At 36.0% G+C, this 14,553-nt stretch overlaps 1 long non-coding RNA gene across 1 annotated transcript; it reads left to right on the top strand.

The window, feature by feature from the left end:
- Positions 1–13,199: 13,199 nt before the first annotated feature.
- LOC136355377 (uncharacterized) lies at positions 13,200–13,910 on the top strand. Its single transcript, XR_010739594.1, has 2 exons — positions 13,200–13,338; positions 13,427–13,910. It is a non-coding gene; the product is annotated as an uncharacterized lncRNA (long non-coding RNA).
- The last annotated feature ends 643 nt before the right edge of the window (positions 13,911–14,553 follow it).

The following is a 14,553-nucleotide window of genomic DNA, read 5'->3' as shown; positions in this document are numbered from 1 at the left end:
TCTTAGGGTAAGGAGATCTATCAACCCTTTGAGACCTCAAGGTGTGCTTTCTCACATAGATTAGGATTGGAAAGGTTGAGGACAAGTTTCTCTGCTAATGTCATGTTTTGATCCTTCGCTCACTACTCGATGACACCCAATGTCGGAGCAAGAAAGATTTTTGAGCCCAGGCAAACATCACTATAACTATCATTTGCTACAGAAATTTCATCATCAATTTATTCAATAATATTAAAATTTAATGGACTTTTCACCGGTGAGCCCGAGCGGCTGCCTGGGCTAGTTGGGCGGGGGCTCCGCCCCTGATGACACCAACTTTAGTGCCTACCTCCTCACACGGGGATGAATGTGAGACCATGAGAGAGGAGTGTGCTATGGAGGAAAATAAAGTGTTCTTTTTGTTTCATATAGATGTATGCTTGTATAAATTTCTAGGTCTTAGTTTCATTGGTAACATGTATCATTATTTCCTAATAGTCTTGCTCTTTAAGGGAAGGCATGAAGCTTAGCACGCTTGGTGGGAGATGTGTGTGCACACACCCTCAACATTCAATCTCTATGTTATGTTGGAATCAACCTATTTGCTTATTTCTTCTCTACTAGTTTGATATTGAGATCCTCCTTAGTTTGGTTCATTCTCTTTTGGCTCTTCCACGGGAAAGTTCCCCTTTCCTTATGCTTTTTTTTGTTTAGTTTGTACCTTTTAGAAGTATGTATGCAATGCACATGCCTTTTTATCGTAGATAGCTTTGTCTTCATGTAAGAACAAGGGACGTTGCAATGTGAATAAAGTCTGTTCCAATAAGATTTTGGATGTATTTTGGTTTACTTTACATAATTGTCTATATTGCAGTTAAGCCTATTCCACGTAGATCTTCTGAGTTGTGCACACTTTTTCTCAACCTAGCATCTTTTAAACGTGCAAATGCCAAAACCCAAGAAAAACAACTTTTGGTCGGTTTTCCAAAAGCCATTCCACCTCTACCTGTATGTAGAAGCAACTAGAGTAATTCCCTACACCTACCCCTCTCCCTATTTAATTTCAAGCGACCAGTGGAAACATGAATCATGTGAACTTCAAACACTCACCCTCCTCCTCCCTCCCCTCTCCCCCCTCTCCTACACACCCCTCCTGTTCCCTTAGACAATTTATCGCCTCAACCACAATTCTTGTAGTTAGAATGCCTGATACTGTGTAGTAGTCTAATAATCTTTATGAAAAATATCCAAACCTACCAAAGGGGCCTTACTATTGTATTGGTTAGGTTAATAGGCATTTGCGGTAATATTGTCACATCAATGCATGCCATGCCACATATTGTCCAAATATTTACTTAAATATTGCATATTATCGACAAATTTAATTTAATTTTATACATATTTATTTAAAAATTGAGGGGAAAACTAATAGTATATATGTTTAGAATATATCTCATATAGCATCATTAGATAATTCCTTTCGTGCACAAATCTGCAATAAGAAATAATGAAATGCAAAAAGGTGCATCATCTGTTTTCAACTGTCATTTATTCATGTATGTGTGTTACACATATCACTTTTATTTGGTGGAAAACAACACATTAGTATATTAGTAAATCAAGTTAATTTTACGCAACTTACAGCCCAGTCCACTTCTTCAAATAAAAGGAATGATGTAATAGACAATTCCCACAAAAGATATAAATTACTTTGCGCAGCTCGGAAAGAGCATGTCCAGATGTCCTGGATCTAGCAGATCAAGAATAAGACGCTCAACAAGTTCAGGGTCCCTAGGGCTAGGAACCTCACTAGTCAACATAGCAAATATGTGAAGACTAGCTATATCCAATGAAAGAAGTGATATAAAACTCTAAGTCAAACTATCTCCAATGCTTCTACATGAATAAAATAGAAATCTGTGATACATAGGGGCACTACAGCCTTTAAGTAGTGTAGATACAGATGATGTGCATTTACTTGGTTCATAAGAAATTAGTAGAAGTTGTTCCAGATAAATGCACATTATCTTGTTGGTTTCTTTGTAACCTTGGGTGCATGTTTCTTTTGCTCTAAAAAGAATCCAAAGTTAAAAACTGCAGCTCCACATCTGCGATGAGTCATGTAAAAGATAAGTTTAGCGGTTCATACCTTTTTATGTCATTCCTATCGTGTGAAGCACATGACAAAGTGTAAGTTTGGTTCCTTTATTTTTGTTAATATATGACCAGATCACTAATCTTTCTTGAGGGTGAGACAAAACTCACAGGAAAATAATGATTCACCTCATAAATTTTTCCCATCAGAATGAAATCCTCGAGGTGGTGGTTTTTTGTGGGGGGGAAGAAGAGGCTAAGGCTTGTTTAGATTATAGGATAGGAAAAGTATAGAAATTTAAGAAAGGAATCTAAGTATAAAACAGAGAAATTAAAAATAAAGAAATAAAAAAGTTAATAACAAGTTTCAATCAATCCAGTGCATCGGCCCATATTCAAAGATCATATAATTGTTTAATTAATATCTTATAATTATCAATCTTATACTTATAATATCTGTTTGATCCGATCTATTAAGATTAGTTTTAATAGAGTTAGAAGATTCAAAATTATATCACATCCAAATCTTGGCTAATGTATTCTTTGCTTTATTTTTCATAACTTATATCCCATCGGTTATAGCCGATCGATCCAAAATTCCATCCGCATCGGCTAGACACATGATTATATATAGACCTTTTGGCCAATCTGCCCCACGATCTAATCTTTATATATTGTCGACGTTTGATATCGCGATTATGATATTTGCATAGTATGTGGATCGTTGGTACCAGTGTATGTGCGAGATTGAGGTAAAAGAGATGGAGACAACGATTTTTATACAGGTTCGGGCCCCTTATCTGACAGGTAATAGCCCTACTCCTGTTGGCCGAAGCCGTTGTTGTTCTTATTCATCTGAATCTCACAAGTACAATAATTATGATAATCTATCTAGCTGTCATCGACTTGGCGGCTAGATAACCAACTCGTAGTCGACGACAACATAGTCTTCCTTCTTGAATATGAACTCGTCGGGATCAGAGATGACGCTAGATCCCTCTTGCCAGCCTCCGTAGACACCGGATAGGGTATGTCTAGGCTTATCTCTAACATCGATCTCTGGCGGCGTATTGGCTTGTGTGTATGTTGTGTCTTGTGGCTTCGTAGACTGTGGTGGATGTCTCTCCTCTCCTCTAGAGGGACTTGTATTTATACCCATAGATGCCCCCTTGTCCAAGTAAACTAGGGAGACCAGTATGGATATAATCTGATTAGTTCTTATCGTTTCCATATAGAACTTTACTCGTCCTTCATTATCCGGAACTCCTTCAATATACGAGGATTGTTTCCGTATAAGACTTGGTATGTGGTGGGCCCCGCCGAGTTTAGTCGATTACTATTAGGTATGTGGTATCCATAACCCTGACATATATATCTTGTTAGTTGTAGGATCAAACTAACTAACATGCCCTGAACCCTGATTGACAGAACATGTACTACAGCTAACCAAATCTCTCAGGCCTCTATGTGTACGATAAATTTTGTGTCAATAAATTTGTATATGAATACAGACTGTTTGAGAAACTGAAAATTCTGTTGAAAAATACAACTGCTAGCTAGAAACTTCCCCCAGCATAAACTTTTATTCTGTTCCAGTTAATGCGCAACGTAATGCCGATGCTGACAGCCGGACACCGAAGCGCTCATGTCGATCACCAACGCATATCGCAGCACACCGAAGCCCGCCGCCTCGCCGCCGGTGCCCAGCCGCCGCCCAGTCATCGGCATGCATGAACAAGCTAGCTTTGGTCGTAAACCAGCTGTGCCAAATTGATCAATCAAGCACGAACGCTCAATGATCGATCGATTGCTCGATCTTGGACGGACTGTCCCTAATTTTTTTTTCACGAACGTATAAAAGAATTGCAAGTTAATATATCAGGAACTGCCCCTAATTTAATCATGCTAATGAAATTATTTGATCCCGGTCAATTAATCTGTAGTTAATTTCCAGATCGATCATCCGTCATTTTACTTCTCCTTCCGTGCAGTCAAATCCTACGGGGGTATTTGGTACTTGTAACTGTCAAGCTAACCAAGTAGAGATGGAATTGAATTTGGTGATCATTAAAGTTGATGGAGCAACTAATTGCATGTATGCTTGTCGGTTAAACTTTCCATTCCTCTTGCGACGGGAGCTTTCGACGCGTGCATATGACTGGAAGGATGGCGGCGCCGGCGCCGCCGCTCCCCGGCGGCTCTCCTGCTATAGGCTAGGTTGTAACGAGTTAATTATTGAGGAACTGTACTTTTTCCGGATTATCTTTTTGATTATATAAGAATAAATTAGATACTATAATAAATAAAGTTAATAAATAATCTAACAGAAGTGGCTAAGCAATACAATAGGACTTAACAAGAAAGTTTATTGGGAAAATATATTTTCTGAAGCATATGAAGCAATAATCTACCTATCTATCTATCTATCTATCTATCTATCTATCTATCTATCTATCTATCTATTATATATTAAAAGTCCATGAAACATCCTAAAAAAGCTTCTACGTCGACACATGACACTTCTAGAAACGTTCCCAAGCTATCAAGTGATACTCTAATAAATTGGATAAGCATGTAACTATTGATTTTCACTTAATTCGGTGGACCCATCAATTTTGACCATTAGATTAAATTCTCATCTCTCCACCCTAATATATGATGGTTAAATGCTTTGGTCCCACCAAAATAATTAACTACGAGTAAACATATGTAGAGAATCAGTTGTTTTCTCTCCCGAAAAAAATACCGCAGAATTAATTCTTGGAAAGAAAACCGACGTTGTGGATTTATCATTTAATGCAGGAGCCTGGGTGTGTGCTTCCATCATCCAAAAATAAATAAAACAACGAACACTTTTTAAGTGAATATCACCTTTGCGTCAAAAAAGTGAATATCACTAACTGTTCTAAACTATTTACAGATTTAGGTTCCGATTCATGAATATTGCCCTCGGTAGTTAGTTTCTGAATTTTTCCTGTATCTGTTTGATTACAAAAGTGAATATCACTGACTGTTCTAAACTATTTATACAGATTTAGGGTCAGATTCATGAATATTGCCCTCAGGGCCTGATGAATTTCTCACTAGATTAAATTATCTTCTCTCCTCCCTAATATATGATGGTTGCATGCTTTGGTCCCACCAAAATAATTAATTAGGAGTAAACAAACGCAGAGAATCAATTATTTCTCTCCCGAAAAAATCAACAAGTAAATTTTCAGATGCAAAGCCATAGGGAAAAAAAAGCAATGCGCCTCTAGCTCACTTTTTCGACCAATATCGACGACATACATCTACATTTTTTTAGGAACAAGAAGCAACAACCAAGGGAGAAATAATCCTAATCGTATCAAACAGGAGAATGATGCAAGCAACTTCCACTTCTCGGTTTATTTAAGCATATAATTTCGCTTTTTATACTACTCCTTGGTGAAGTTGTTCATCAACAAAGTGATATATCAAAGCTCTTGCCTCTTGGACAATATATTCACTATTGTCAGGTATTTGGGTGCTGTCGGTTGATTTTTGAGTACTTAGTCGAGGCGTCCTGATAGTGCGTGCTTTGCCACCAGAAATTTGTTAATTGATATTTTATATAATTATTTTGGAAGGGTAATGCATGCCAACTTCTTTTAAGAAACATAGTATAAACACAAGCGCTCATATACACACGCGTACAATTATCCATAGAAAACATATTCGAGAGACTGAGCTAATGATATATCTTCAAATTAACGAAATCACCATAAACGCCTCGCTATCGATGGGAACGTCGCCTACTTCAAAAATAATTAGCCGTAAATATGAGACCCATGTGAAGTCTAGGTCTTGAACCTAGGCGTGGGCAATTAAGTTCCACCATACGTAACTAACCAGCCACACTCACTAATTGCAGATAATGTGGACCCCCTCTTCCCTCTTCTTAACTCATTTTTTCCATATATTGGTTGAGATAACATGTAGTATATAAATAATAAATAAACTATTGTAACTTTTCAATTATATATACAATTTTTTTATTCGACCACAATTAAATCAATCCATATTTACTATATTTTTATTTAGAAAAAAATAAATATTATTTTTATCCATGATCGATTTGACCCTTTGCGTTATGTCTAACAGAAAAAAAAAACGAAAACAAAGGTTATAGTGTCATAGATCACGTTATAATCATAAATACTAAAACTAACTCTAAGACGTTTGAAAATAAAGTTTATTAGTATATTATATTATTTACCATTAACTTAATTTATGATCTATATTAACCATACTTTAATCTGTAAAGTAAAATTATATTTTAGGTCATATTTTCATTCTTTTTCTGTAGTCCAAACGGACATGAAAATTATAAAAAAGATGACAATATAGACTATATATCACTATATATTCTTTATCGGTTATAAAAATATGTACCACTAAATTAGATTTACAATATCAACAAGAAACATGTCATATCTTTGCGTTTTACATGGCATTTGAGAAAACAATTCAATGATATGGGTAAAATCATCACATAAATATGCGACTATGTAGGGTGCACTATATTCGGCCCATATCAGTTCACAAATATGCACGACTAAATTAGATTTACAATGCAACAAGTAGCAGGTCACATCCGGGGCCTTGCATGGCAATTGAGAATTATGACAAATCATGATAAAAATTAACAATATAGATTATATGATCATATAAATATGAGATAATCCAAGAAATGCCATTAACAAGCGTCCAAATCCCAAAAATGCCATCGACAAGTGTGAGTTATAAGAAATGCCATCATACAAACGACTTTGTCCCAAAAATACCATCGCCGTTAGGGTTCCATCTATTCTTTGCCGTTAAGTTCTATAGGATGAACAGTGTATTTAATAGCACAAAATGGACGAAATCCTAATGGCAATGGTATTTTTGGGACAAAATCGTTTATACGATGGCATTTCTTGGAACTCACACTTGTCGATGGCATTTCTGGGACTTGAACGCTTGTCAATGGCATTTCTTAGATTATCTCTATAAATATTGTTATCATGTGGATTCCAATCTATCCAGACTATACGGGGATAATCTAAAATGCCAATTCTATTTACCAAATCATGTGTAAATTCTACATTTTGTAGACTACACCCTAAATAAGAAGTAAAATAACAGATGGAGTACACGTCATGTTCTTCCCCCCTTGATTTCTATTAAATACGTATGGTGTGTGGGTATTTTGTACATACTAAGTTTGGTTAATTAGGGAACATAAACCATACTAAAGTTATATATGAGAATTCATGCATTAAAAATACAATCTCATACAAATTATTGATAAAAACATGTTCATAATAAAGTAAAAAATATTTTAAGAAATACTCATCCATACATAAATATTCATAATTAAAATACAAGCAACATTAAATAAGGTGCTCGCGCATGTGTGCAGGTTACCTTCCTAATTATTATATACTAAAAGTCCATTAAATTTTCTATAAACGCTCTCAAGCCACCACATGTGACTCCTACAAACACTCCTAAGTCACCACGTGGCATTCTAATAAATTAGAGGAATTCCTAATAATTCTCAAAAAATCTAACCATTGATTTTACTTTAAATACAGTGGACCCACTATTTTCCACCATTGGATTTACCTTAATAAGAAAAAGCTAACAAAACGAAAAGGCCCACAAGTTACATGCACCAGTGCACGTATGTATGCCATACCTCCTCCCCTACTACTCTTCATGAAAATATATTTTGTGATAATAAATTCCAAACAATTATACGATCTAAATCATATAGCCAATGTTTTACCACGTTCATCATTAGATTATTTACAACAAAATTTATAATTCAACACCCAAACGCTATATTTAATAAGTAAAAGAACTAAAACACATTTATATGAAAAATCATATAGATACTTTAATGATCTATTTAACAACACATAGCTTTTAATAGAACAATATGCAACACATAAAGTCAATTTATAATGTTATAATAATAAGCAATTTAATTAGAAAATAGATATTTAACAAGTATGTTACTTTGGGTCATTATTATTTTATAAATATAGAAAACTCAAATTGGTAAAACCATTGGATCTATCTCAAAGGAAACAAAACTTCTCCCCTCCTCATGTTGTATGTACATATGCATGTCTTCTGGAAACAAGATCAGAATACATACATCTATTATATCTTTATTGATCCATATGTAGATACATATAACAAATTGCGTTAATGTGAACCAATTAAAAGGAGTGCTAGCTTGATGGTACATTATTAAGAATAATAGTTTTTCGAGATTTGTAAAAAAGAAGCCCCAAAACATTCAATTTAAAACAAAAAAAACACCTTACTTTTAATTTGAACTTAATTTGTTAGACATTTTTTTTGTAAACAAAATAAGTCTACCTTATTTTTAAATTATGAAGCAGAAAGTAATAATTAATTAATTATATGGATGAATTAAATATTGCGTAGTATAAAGATAACAAATACCAAAGAAAACTTATTTAAGAAATGCCGACAAATAAATTTATGAAATAAAACGTACTTCTGAAGCTTGGCAAGTGCTACATGTTTAATATTCAATCCTTATAAGTTTCTCAAATGCAGCTTATGATATACATGCCCGCGTGAATGCACGGGTTACATTCTAGTTCGTTTTAACAATCAAGTAAATAATTTGAAAAGAACTAAGCCTCAACACGTGGAGAGAAAGAGTGACATGATATAAATGTTTGGATTTGGATTAAATTACTTTTAGTGGCTTTTTGGTGGCACAGTGGGTAAATTTTGAAGTTGTACTAGATTACTTAAAGAATTAGCTATAGAACTCCCGGTAAAAAAATTATAACAATTTGTTTGAACAATCAAGTACTAATTTGAAAAGAGCTTAGCCTCAACATGCGACGAGAAAAAGCGACACGACAGAAATGTTTGGATTTGGATTAAATTATTCTTAGTGGCTTTTGGTGGCACAGTGGGCAGATTTTGAAGTTACTATATTAGGAATTAGCTATAGATCTTTCGATAAAGAAATTATAACTATATATATACTATAATTCTAGTGTAACTAAATTGAAATTGCATGTAATTATTAGAAAGATGTGCTTAGATTAGATTGTTGAATGTGCTACACAGCTACTGGCTCACAAGGTCTCGGGTTAATTAGATCCTTCCTCCTATCCTCTTGTCAAAATCAGTATAGTTAAGTGGTGGTATCAATCTATCTATTTATTATATATAGGGATTATTATATTATTTAAAATATCTTAAAAAGAAGCCACCATATTTTCTACGGAGACTAGAAATTCCCACATCTATGTCTATACCTAATTAAAAAATACGTAAGGCTTTGCTTCCGTAACCTTTTTCGTCTGTCATTGTCTCTCAGCCGGTCCAGTTCTGTTTTTCTCTCCCTCCCTGGCCACAATCTCTCTCCCTCTTGATCTTTTTCCCTTTTTCTCTCCCTCTTGAATCTTCTTCCGTATTTTTTACAAGGATTCCGTATATTTTTATGAGTCCGATCCACTGACTGCGTGCTTCACGCGCCTTCAGCCGCCACTCAGGCCGAACCTAGTGCCACCGCCACGTTGATCTACCTCCCCGTGCGTTTCCTCTTCAAATTAATTGCAAATAACGATTCCACACTCATCCCTCATCATTTTCCCATGATTTTCCCTTTCAATTCAGCTTTTATGGGCCAGATTTAATCTTCATTTATAATGGTCGTCAATGATGGTTAGCCAGTGAGCTTCCGTGGGCCCTTTTTTCTCGAGTTCTATGGATTCGCATCAATTTTTGGGGAAATAGAAAGAGGAGATTGAATGGATCAAAAGCCCTCAAACAATTTTTGGAGATCAAAAGAGATTTAGCCGGATTTGATGTGCAGGATCGGTTCAAGCATCATAGGGGCATGGGACTCTTATTCAGAGGTTAAAGACGCTACTGAAACGCGAGGGTGTGGCTTGGCAGCGAGAGGAGGCCAATGTTTCAATTTATTGCTCAATTCCTAATAGCTATTGTATCACTTAGAAAACGTCTGTACCCATTGCAATGCATGGGCATTTTTTATAGTTAATTAAAGAAGAAGAAAATATTTAATCCATTAAACCGTGATGATCAAAATTATAACAGTGTAGATTGATCGATATAATTGTACATATAGTAACATGAGCTAGGAGTTGTATATGATATTCAAATTTATTTTAAAAATATATATAGTAGAAAATACAATTGTATCTTAAAACAGAATTTAAGTATATCGAATCTAATTCTATTCTTAGCAATTTGCGTAGGACAATCCCACCTAGGTGTTTCAATATGAAAACCAAGAACTTAACTCAGCACTTGAAAATAGAAAAAACAGTTTTGTTATACATTTGTCGACAAACTATCTCCTAAAAAGTTGACAGATGTAAACAGTGTAATCGTAGTGTAATTATATTGTAACTTGCATGTAACTTTATAAAAATCTTGTGATAACATGCTATTTTCACGAAGCGGAGGTCATGATACCAAACCCTCTTACTTGTGTGTGCGTTTTGATTTTTGCTTCTTCACTTGCACAGATCTTAAAGCAAATCTAATGGTTTCAAAATCACATGAAAGTTACATATCAATTACGTTGTAATTACATGTAATAAGTTATAATGTAATTACATTACTATTGTACTATATTTACATTTGACAAATTTCCAAGAGAAATGTATAGATAGTCCCTAGTAAAAAAAAATTACAGTGTACTCCCTCCGGTTCCATAGTTCTTGATGTTTTGGACAATGACACAGTCTTCAACTATATGTTTGACTTTGTTTTTATACTATAATATATACAATAAATAAATGTGTATGTCTACTTTTTTATATAGTACTTTGAAAGATAAATCTATATATGTTATTCCAGATCGTTTAGTTCACTAAACATTTTTAAAGTTACTGATACTTAAAGTTACAAAAGTTTAATCTTAACCTTGTCCAAAACATCATGAATTACGGAGGGAGTACTAAAGTACCAGGGCTCTATCTAGTTATTGAGGCCTTGTTTAGATCAAAAAATTATGGCCAAAAACATCACATCAAATGTTTGGACATATATATGCGTGGGGCACTAAATGTGGGAAAAACAAACCAATTGCACAGTTTGTATGTAAATTGCGAGACGAATCTTTTGAGCCTAATTACACCATGATTTGACAATGTGATGCTACAGTAAATATTTGTTAATGACGGATTAATTAGGCTTAATAAATTTGTTTAGCAGTTTACAGGCGGAATCTGTAATTTGTTTTGTTATTAGTCTACGATTAATTAGGCTTCAAATATGTGCTCATATACTTTAAAAACTTTACACGTACCCAAAGAACTAAACACACCCTGATTGCCTTTTTGGATATGCGTAACAAGTATGGGTAAACTACACTAATTGTCGGACTGCCTTACATCTTCCAATTAATATTGGCATTATATCTCCCTTGGTGTTTTAGTTCCTGAGAAATATTTTTCCTCAAATGTGGACCAACAAATTTGACCGCTAGTAAAGAAACCTTCAGTGTTGCTGCAAAGTCCTTATGCGATATATGTCGATCGATTATGATCACTAATTCACGACCAGGTCAGTGTTCATGAAATACAAAATTCTCAAAGTGTCCAGAACTCACTAATAAATTAGGCTTGAAATTAAAACCTTGCAGTTATTCTGCCGGGATGTGTACTAGTACGATATAGACGGGAGATTGAGTTGCCCATGGTTTGCCCCTTTATGAATGAAGCTGATCGACTTCGAATCACTGTCGCTATTGCATTTCGGCATATCATCCTGGGGCCAACTATAGGAAGAAGTAGAATAAATTAAGACATGTCATTTGGAGTCAAGTAGAGCTTAGGGTGTGTTTAGATCTATAGGTGTAAAGTTTTGACGTGTCACATTAGATATTATATAGGGTATCGCATGGGGTGTTGGGGCACTAATAAAAAAACTAATTATAGAATCCGATAGTAAACCGTGAGACGAATTTATTAAGCCTAATTAAACCGTCATTAGCGTATGTTTACTGTACAATTAGTTATTTTTTTAGCCTATATTTAATACTTCATACAGGTGCTCAAACGTTCGATGTGACAGGGTATAAAATTTTAGGGTAGAATCTAAACACCCCCTTACTATTTAATATTATTGCCAATGTCTATTTCGAGCAAAGTTGGAGATAGGGACTCATAAGGAACACACGCGCCTACTGCCTTCTCTATAATTGACTTGATTTTGCTGGACAATGACATGCATGGCTACTCATTTGAATAGCAAATTCTCAACGGGGCCATCTATATCATTGTAGGGCTTAGTTGCATCATATTTTGGTATCATCTTTGCTCGGCAATTAGATCTATAACTATATGGGCTCTAGAGTCTAGACTAGTAGGGCATGGCTCGTCAGTACCGTATAATTGTAACGGTCAAACAAACACTAAACTAGTAAATTCTCAACGGGGCCATCTATGTCACTCATATTTTTAAATGTGTATATAATATGGAATAAACTGCACTAGTATTATCTGGATGTCCTACTTTCAACTCACCTTGCTGTTATATTTCCTTGTATCATATCCCTGGGGCGGAAGAATGGAACAAGGCAGCTTCAGTGGGACTTTTTTTTCCGCATGTATCAGTGGGTTATGCCCCTCTGGCGACGTAATTTGGAGTAAAGCTAAAGAAAATGTCCCTCCTACAATATATACAACTTGAATTCTTTAACTTCTGAGGAAGTGGCACACTAATACATAATTATCTTTGCAGACCTACCCTGTTTATTTTTACAAACAGACTATAAGAAAACCTGCATGCAAAAACATTTCAGGGTTGTCTAGTAAGACCCGCATGTGAAAATCAATTTTTATAAACAGGTCTCTAAACATAGCCGCTAGTGTAAATACGTTTATTTTTACAAGCGACTATATTAAGATGCCGCATGCAGGTATACGCCTCGATTTTCACCCGCGTTAGAAAATCACATCTCAATTTTCTCTCACCCTCAGCTTAAAAGTCAATGTCCATCATCCTCTCATCTACTCCCATCTCTTCTCCTCCACACATCCACTCCCTCTCTGTCCCCTATCTCTTTTCCTACCGGTCGGTGACGACCAGCGTTAGCAAGGGAGCAGCGCCAGTGACAAGAGTGCATGCGCATTCCTCGGCTCCTCCTTCTCCTCTCTCTCCTCTCTCCCTCCCTCTCACTCCTATCCGACCAACTCGGGCTTAGGCTGGACAGAGGGTTGAGGCGTATGTAATACTGTTGTTTGATAACAATAAGTCAAGTTGGAGATACCTTGGTCTCAGAATATGGTTTCTTTGTTTGATTCATGTGTAGGTGACTTGATGCCTCGGGAGAGTATTGCCGGTGATGGATCGGGAGTCGACTTGGGGATAAGGCGACGTCCGTGACGGTCAGATATCATGCGGGATACTTAAGCTAGAGTTCAATGCACGTGGTTGGTGAAGATTACATATGGCATACGATGGAGGTATTGTGTGCATATGGGATGCGGAATCGAATTTGGAAGGAGTCCGAATTTGGAATGATTGGAGTTTGTAAAGTTTGTTTCTTGTACAGGAAGGTTTCCTAGGTGGATTAGGACTTCTAGTATGAGTTTGGTTTGTGGCTTTAGGCTGCCTACCTTATGTATAAATAGAGAGGGAGCGTGAGGCTTCCCGGTATCGCTTTTGAGAGCATTGAGTTAATAGTTAATTAGGGTTTCGAGTTTAGTCAAGATTTTCGTGAGGAGTGTTGTTGTTGCACTTTGTAAATATAAAGAGGAGTAATAAAGTTATCATCTACGTTAAGAGTTCTTCAATTTGTGTTTTCTCGGGTTCGGCGGTCTAACCAGCAAGTCGTCGGCGGTTAGACCGGCGACACCACGGCGGTTAGACCGGCGAAGAAGCGGTGGTCAGACCGGCGACGGCATCAGGCGACTTCAGGCGACAGGAGTTGATCTCAGCGGTTCGACCGGTGTTATTACCTCGGTCAGACCAACTGCTTCCAGGCGGTCAGACCGGTGCAACTACTTTGGTCAGACCGCGATCCGTCGAATTTGAGGGTAACTTCTAATTCTGCAAAAAGTTTGGGTTTTTGAGTATACCAACCATTCAACTCTCTCTGGTTGGCTTAGTTCTTGTGTTTCGATCCTACAATCACCTCCTCGATTGAATCACATATATGCATGCAAACAATATAATTAGAAAACTTAATGGTACAGGAATTAAAATAAATATTTAATATATGCATACATACAGGCCTTATATTATAAGACATGAGAAAAAAAATGGTTGTGCCTTATATTTTGGCATGTAGGGAGTAATGATTTTTAAAAGATGACACATGTATCAGTGAGAGAGGTTTACTGTAGAGATTTATTTATCTTCTCAGAATAGGTGAGGAGTAGGCAGGCCTGTACTGATCTTTTCATGATCTCTAATGAAATGTAGGCATTAACGGCT

Source organism: Oryza sativa, chromosome 2 (assembly GCF_034140825.1).
Source record: "Oryza sativa Japonica Group chromosome 2, ASM3414082v1".
NCBI classification, from domain to species: domain Eukaryota; kingdom Viridiplantae; phylum Streptophyta; class Magnoliopsida; order Poales; family Poaceae; genus Oryza; species Oryza sativa.
This window is presented reverse-complemented; position numbering and strand designations above follow the sequence as displayed.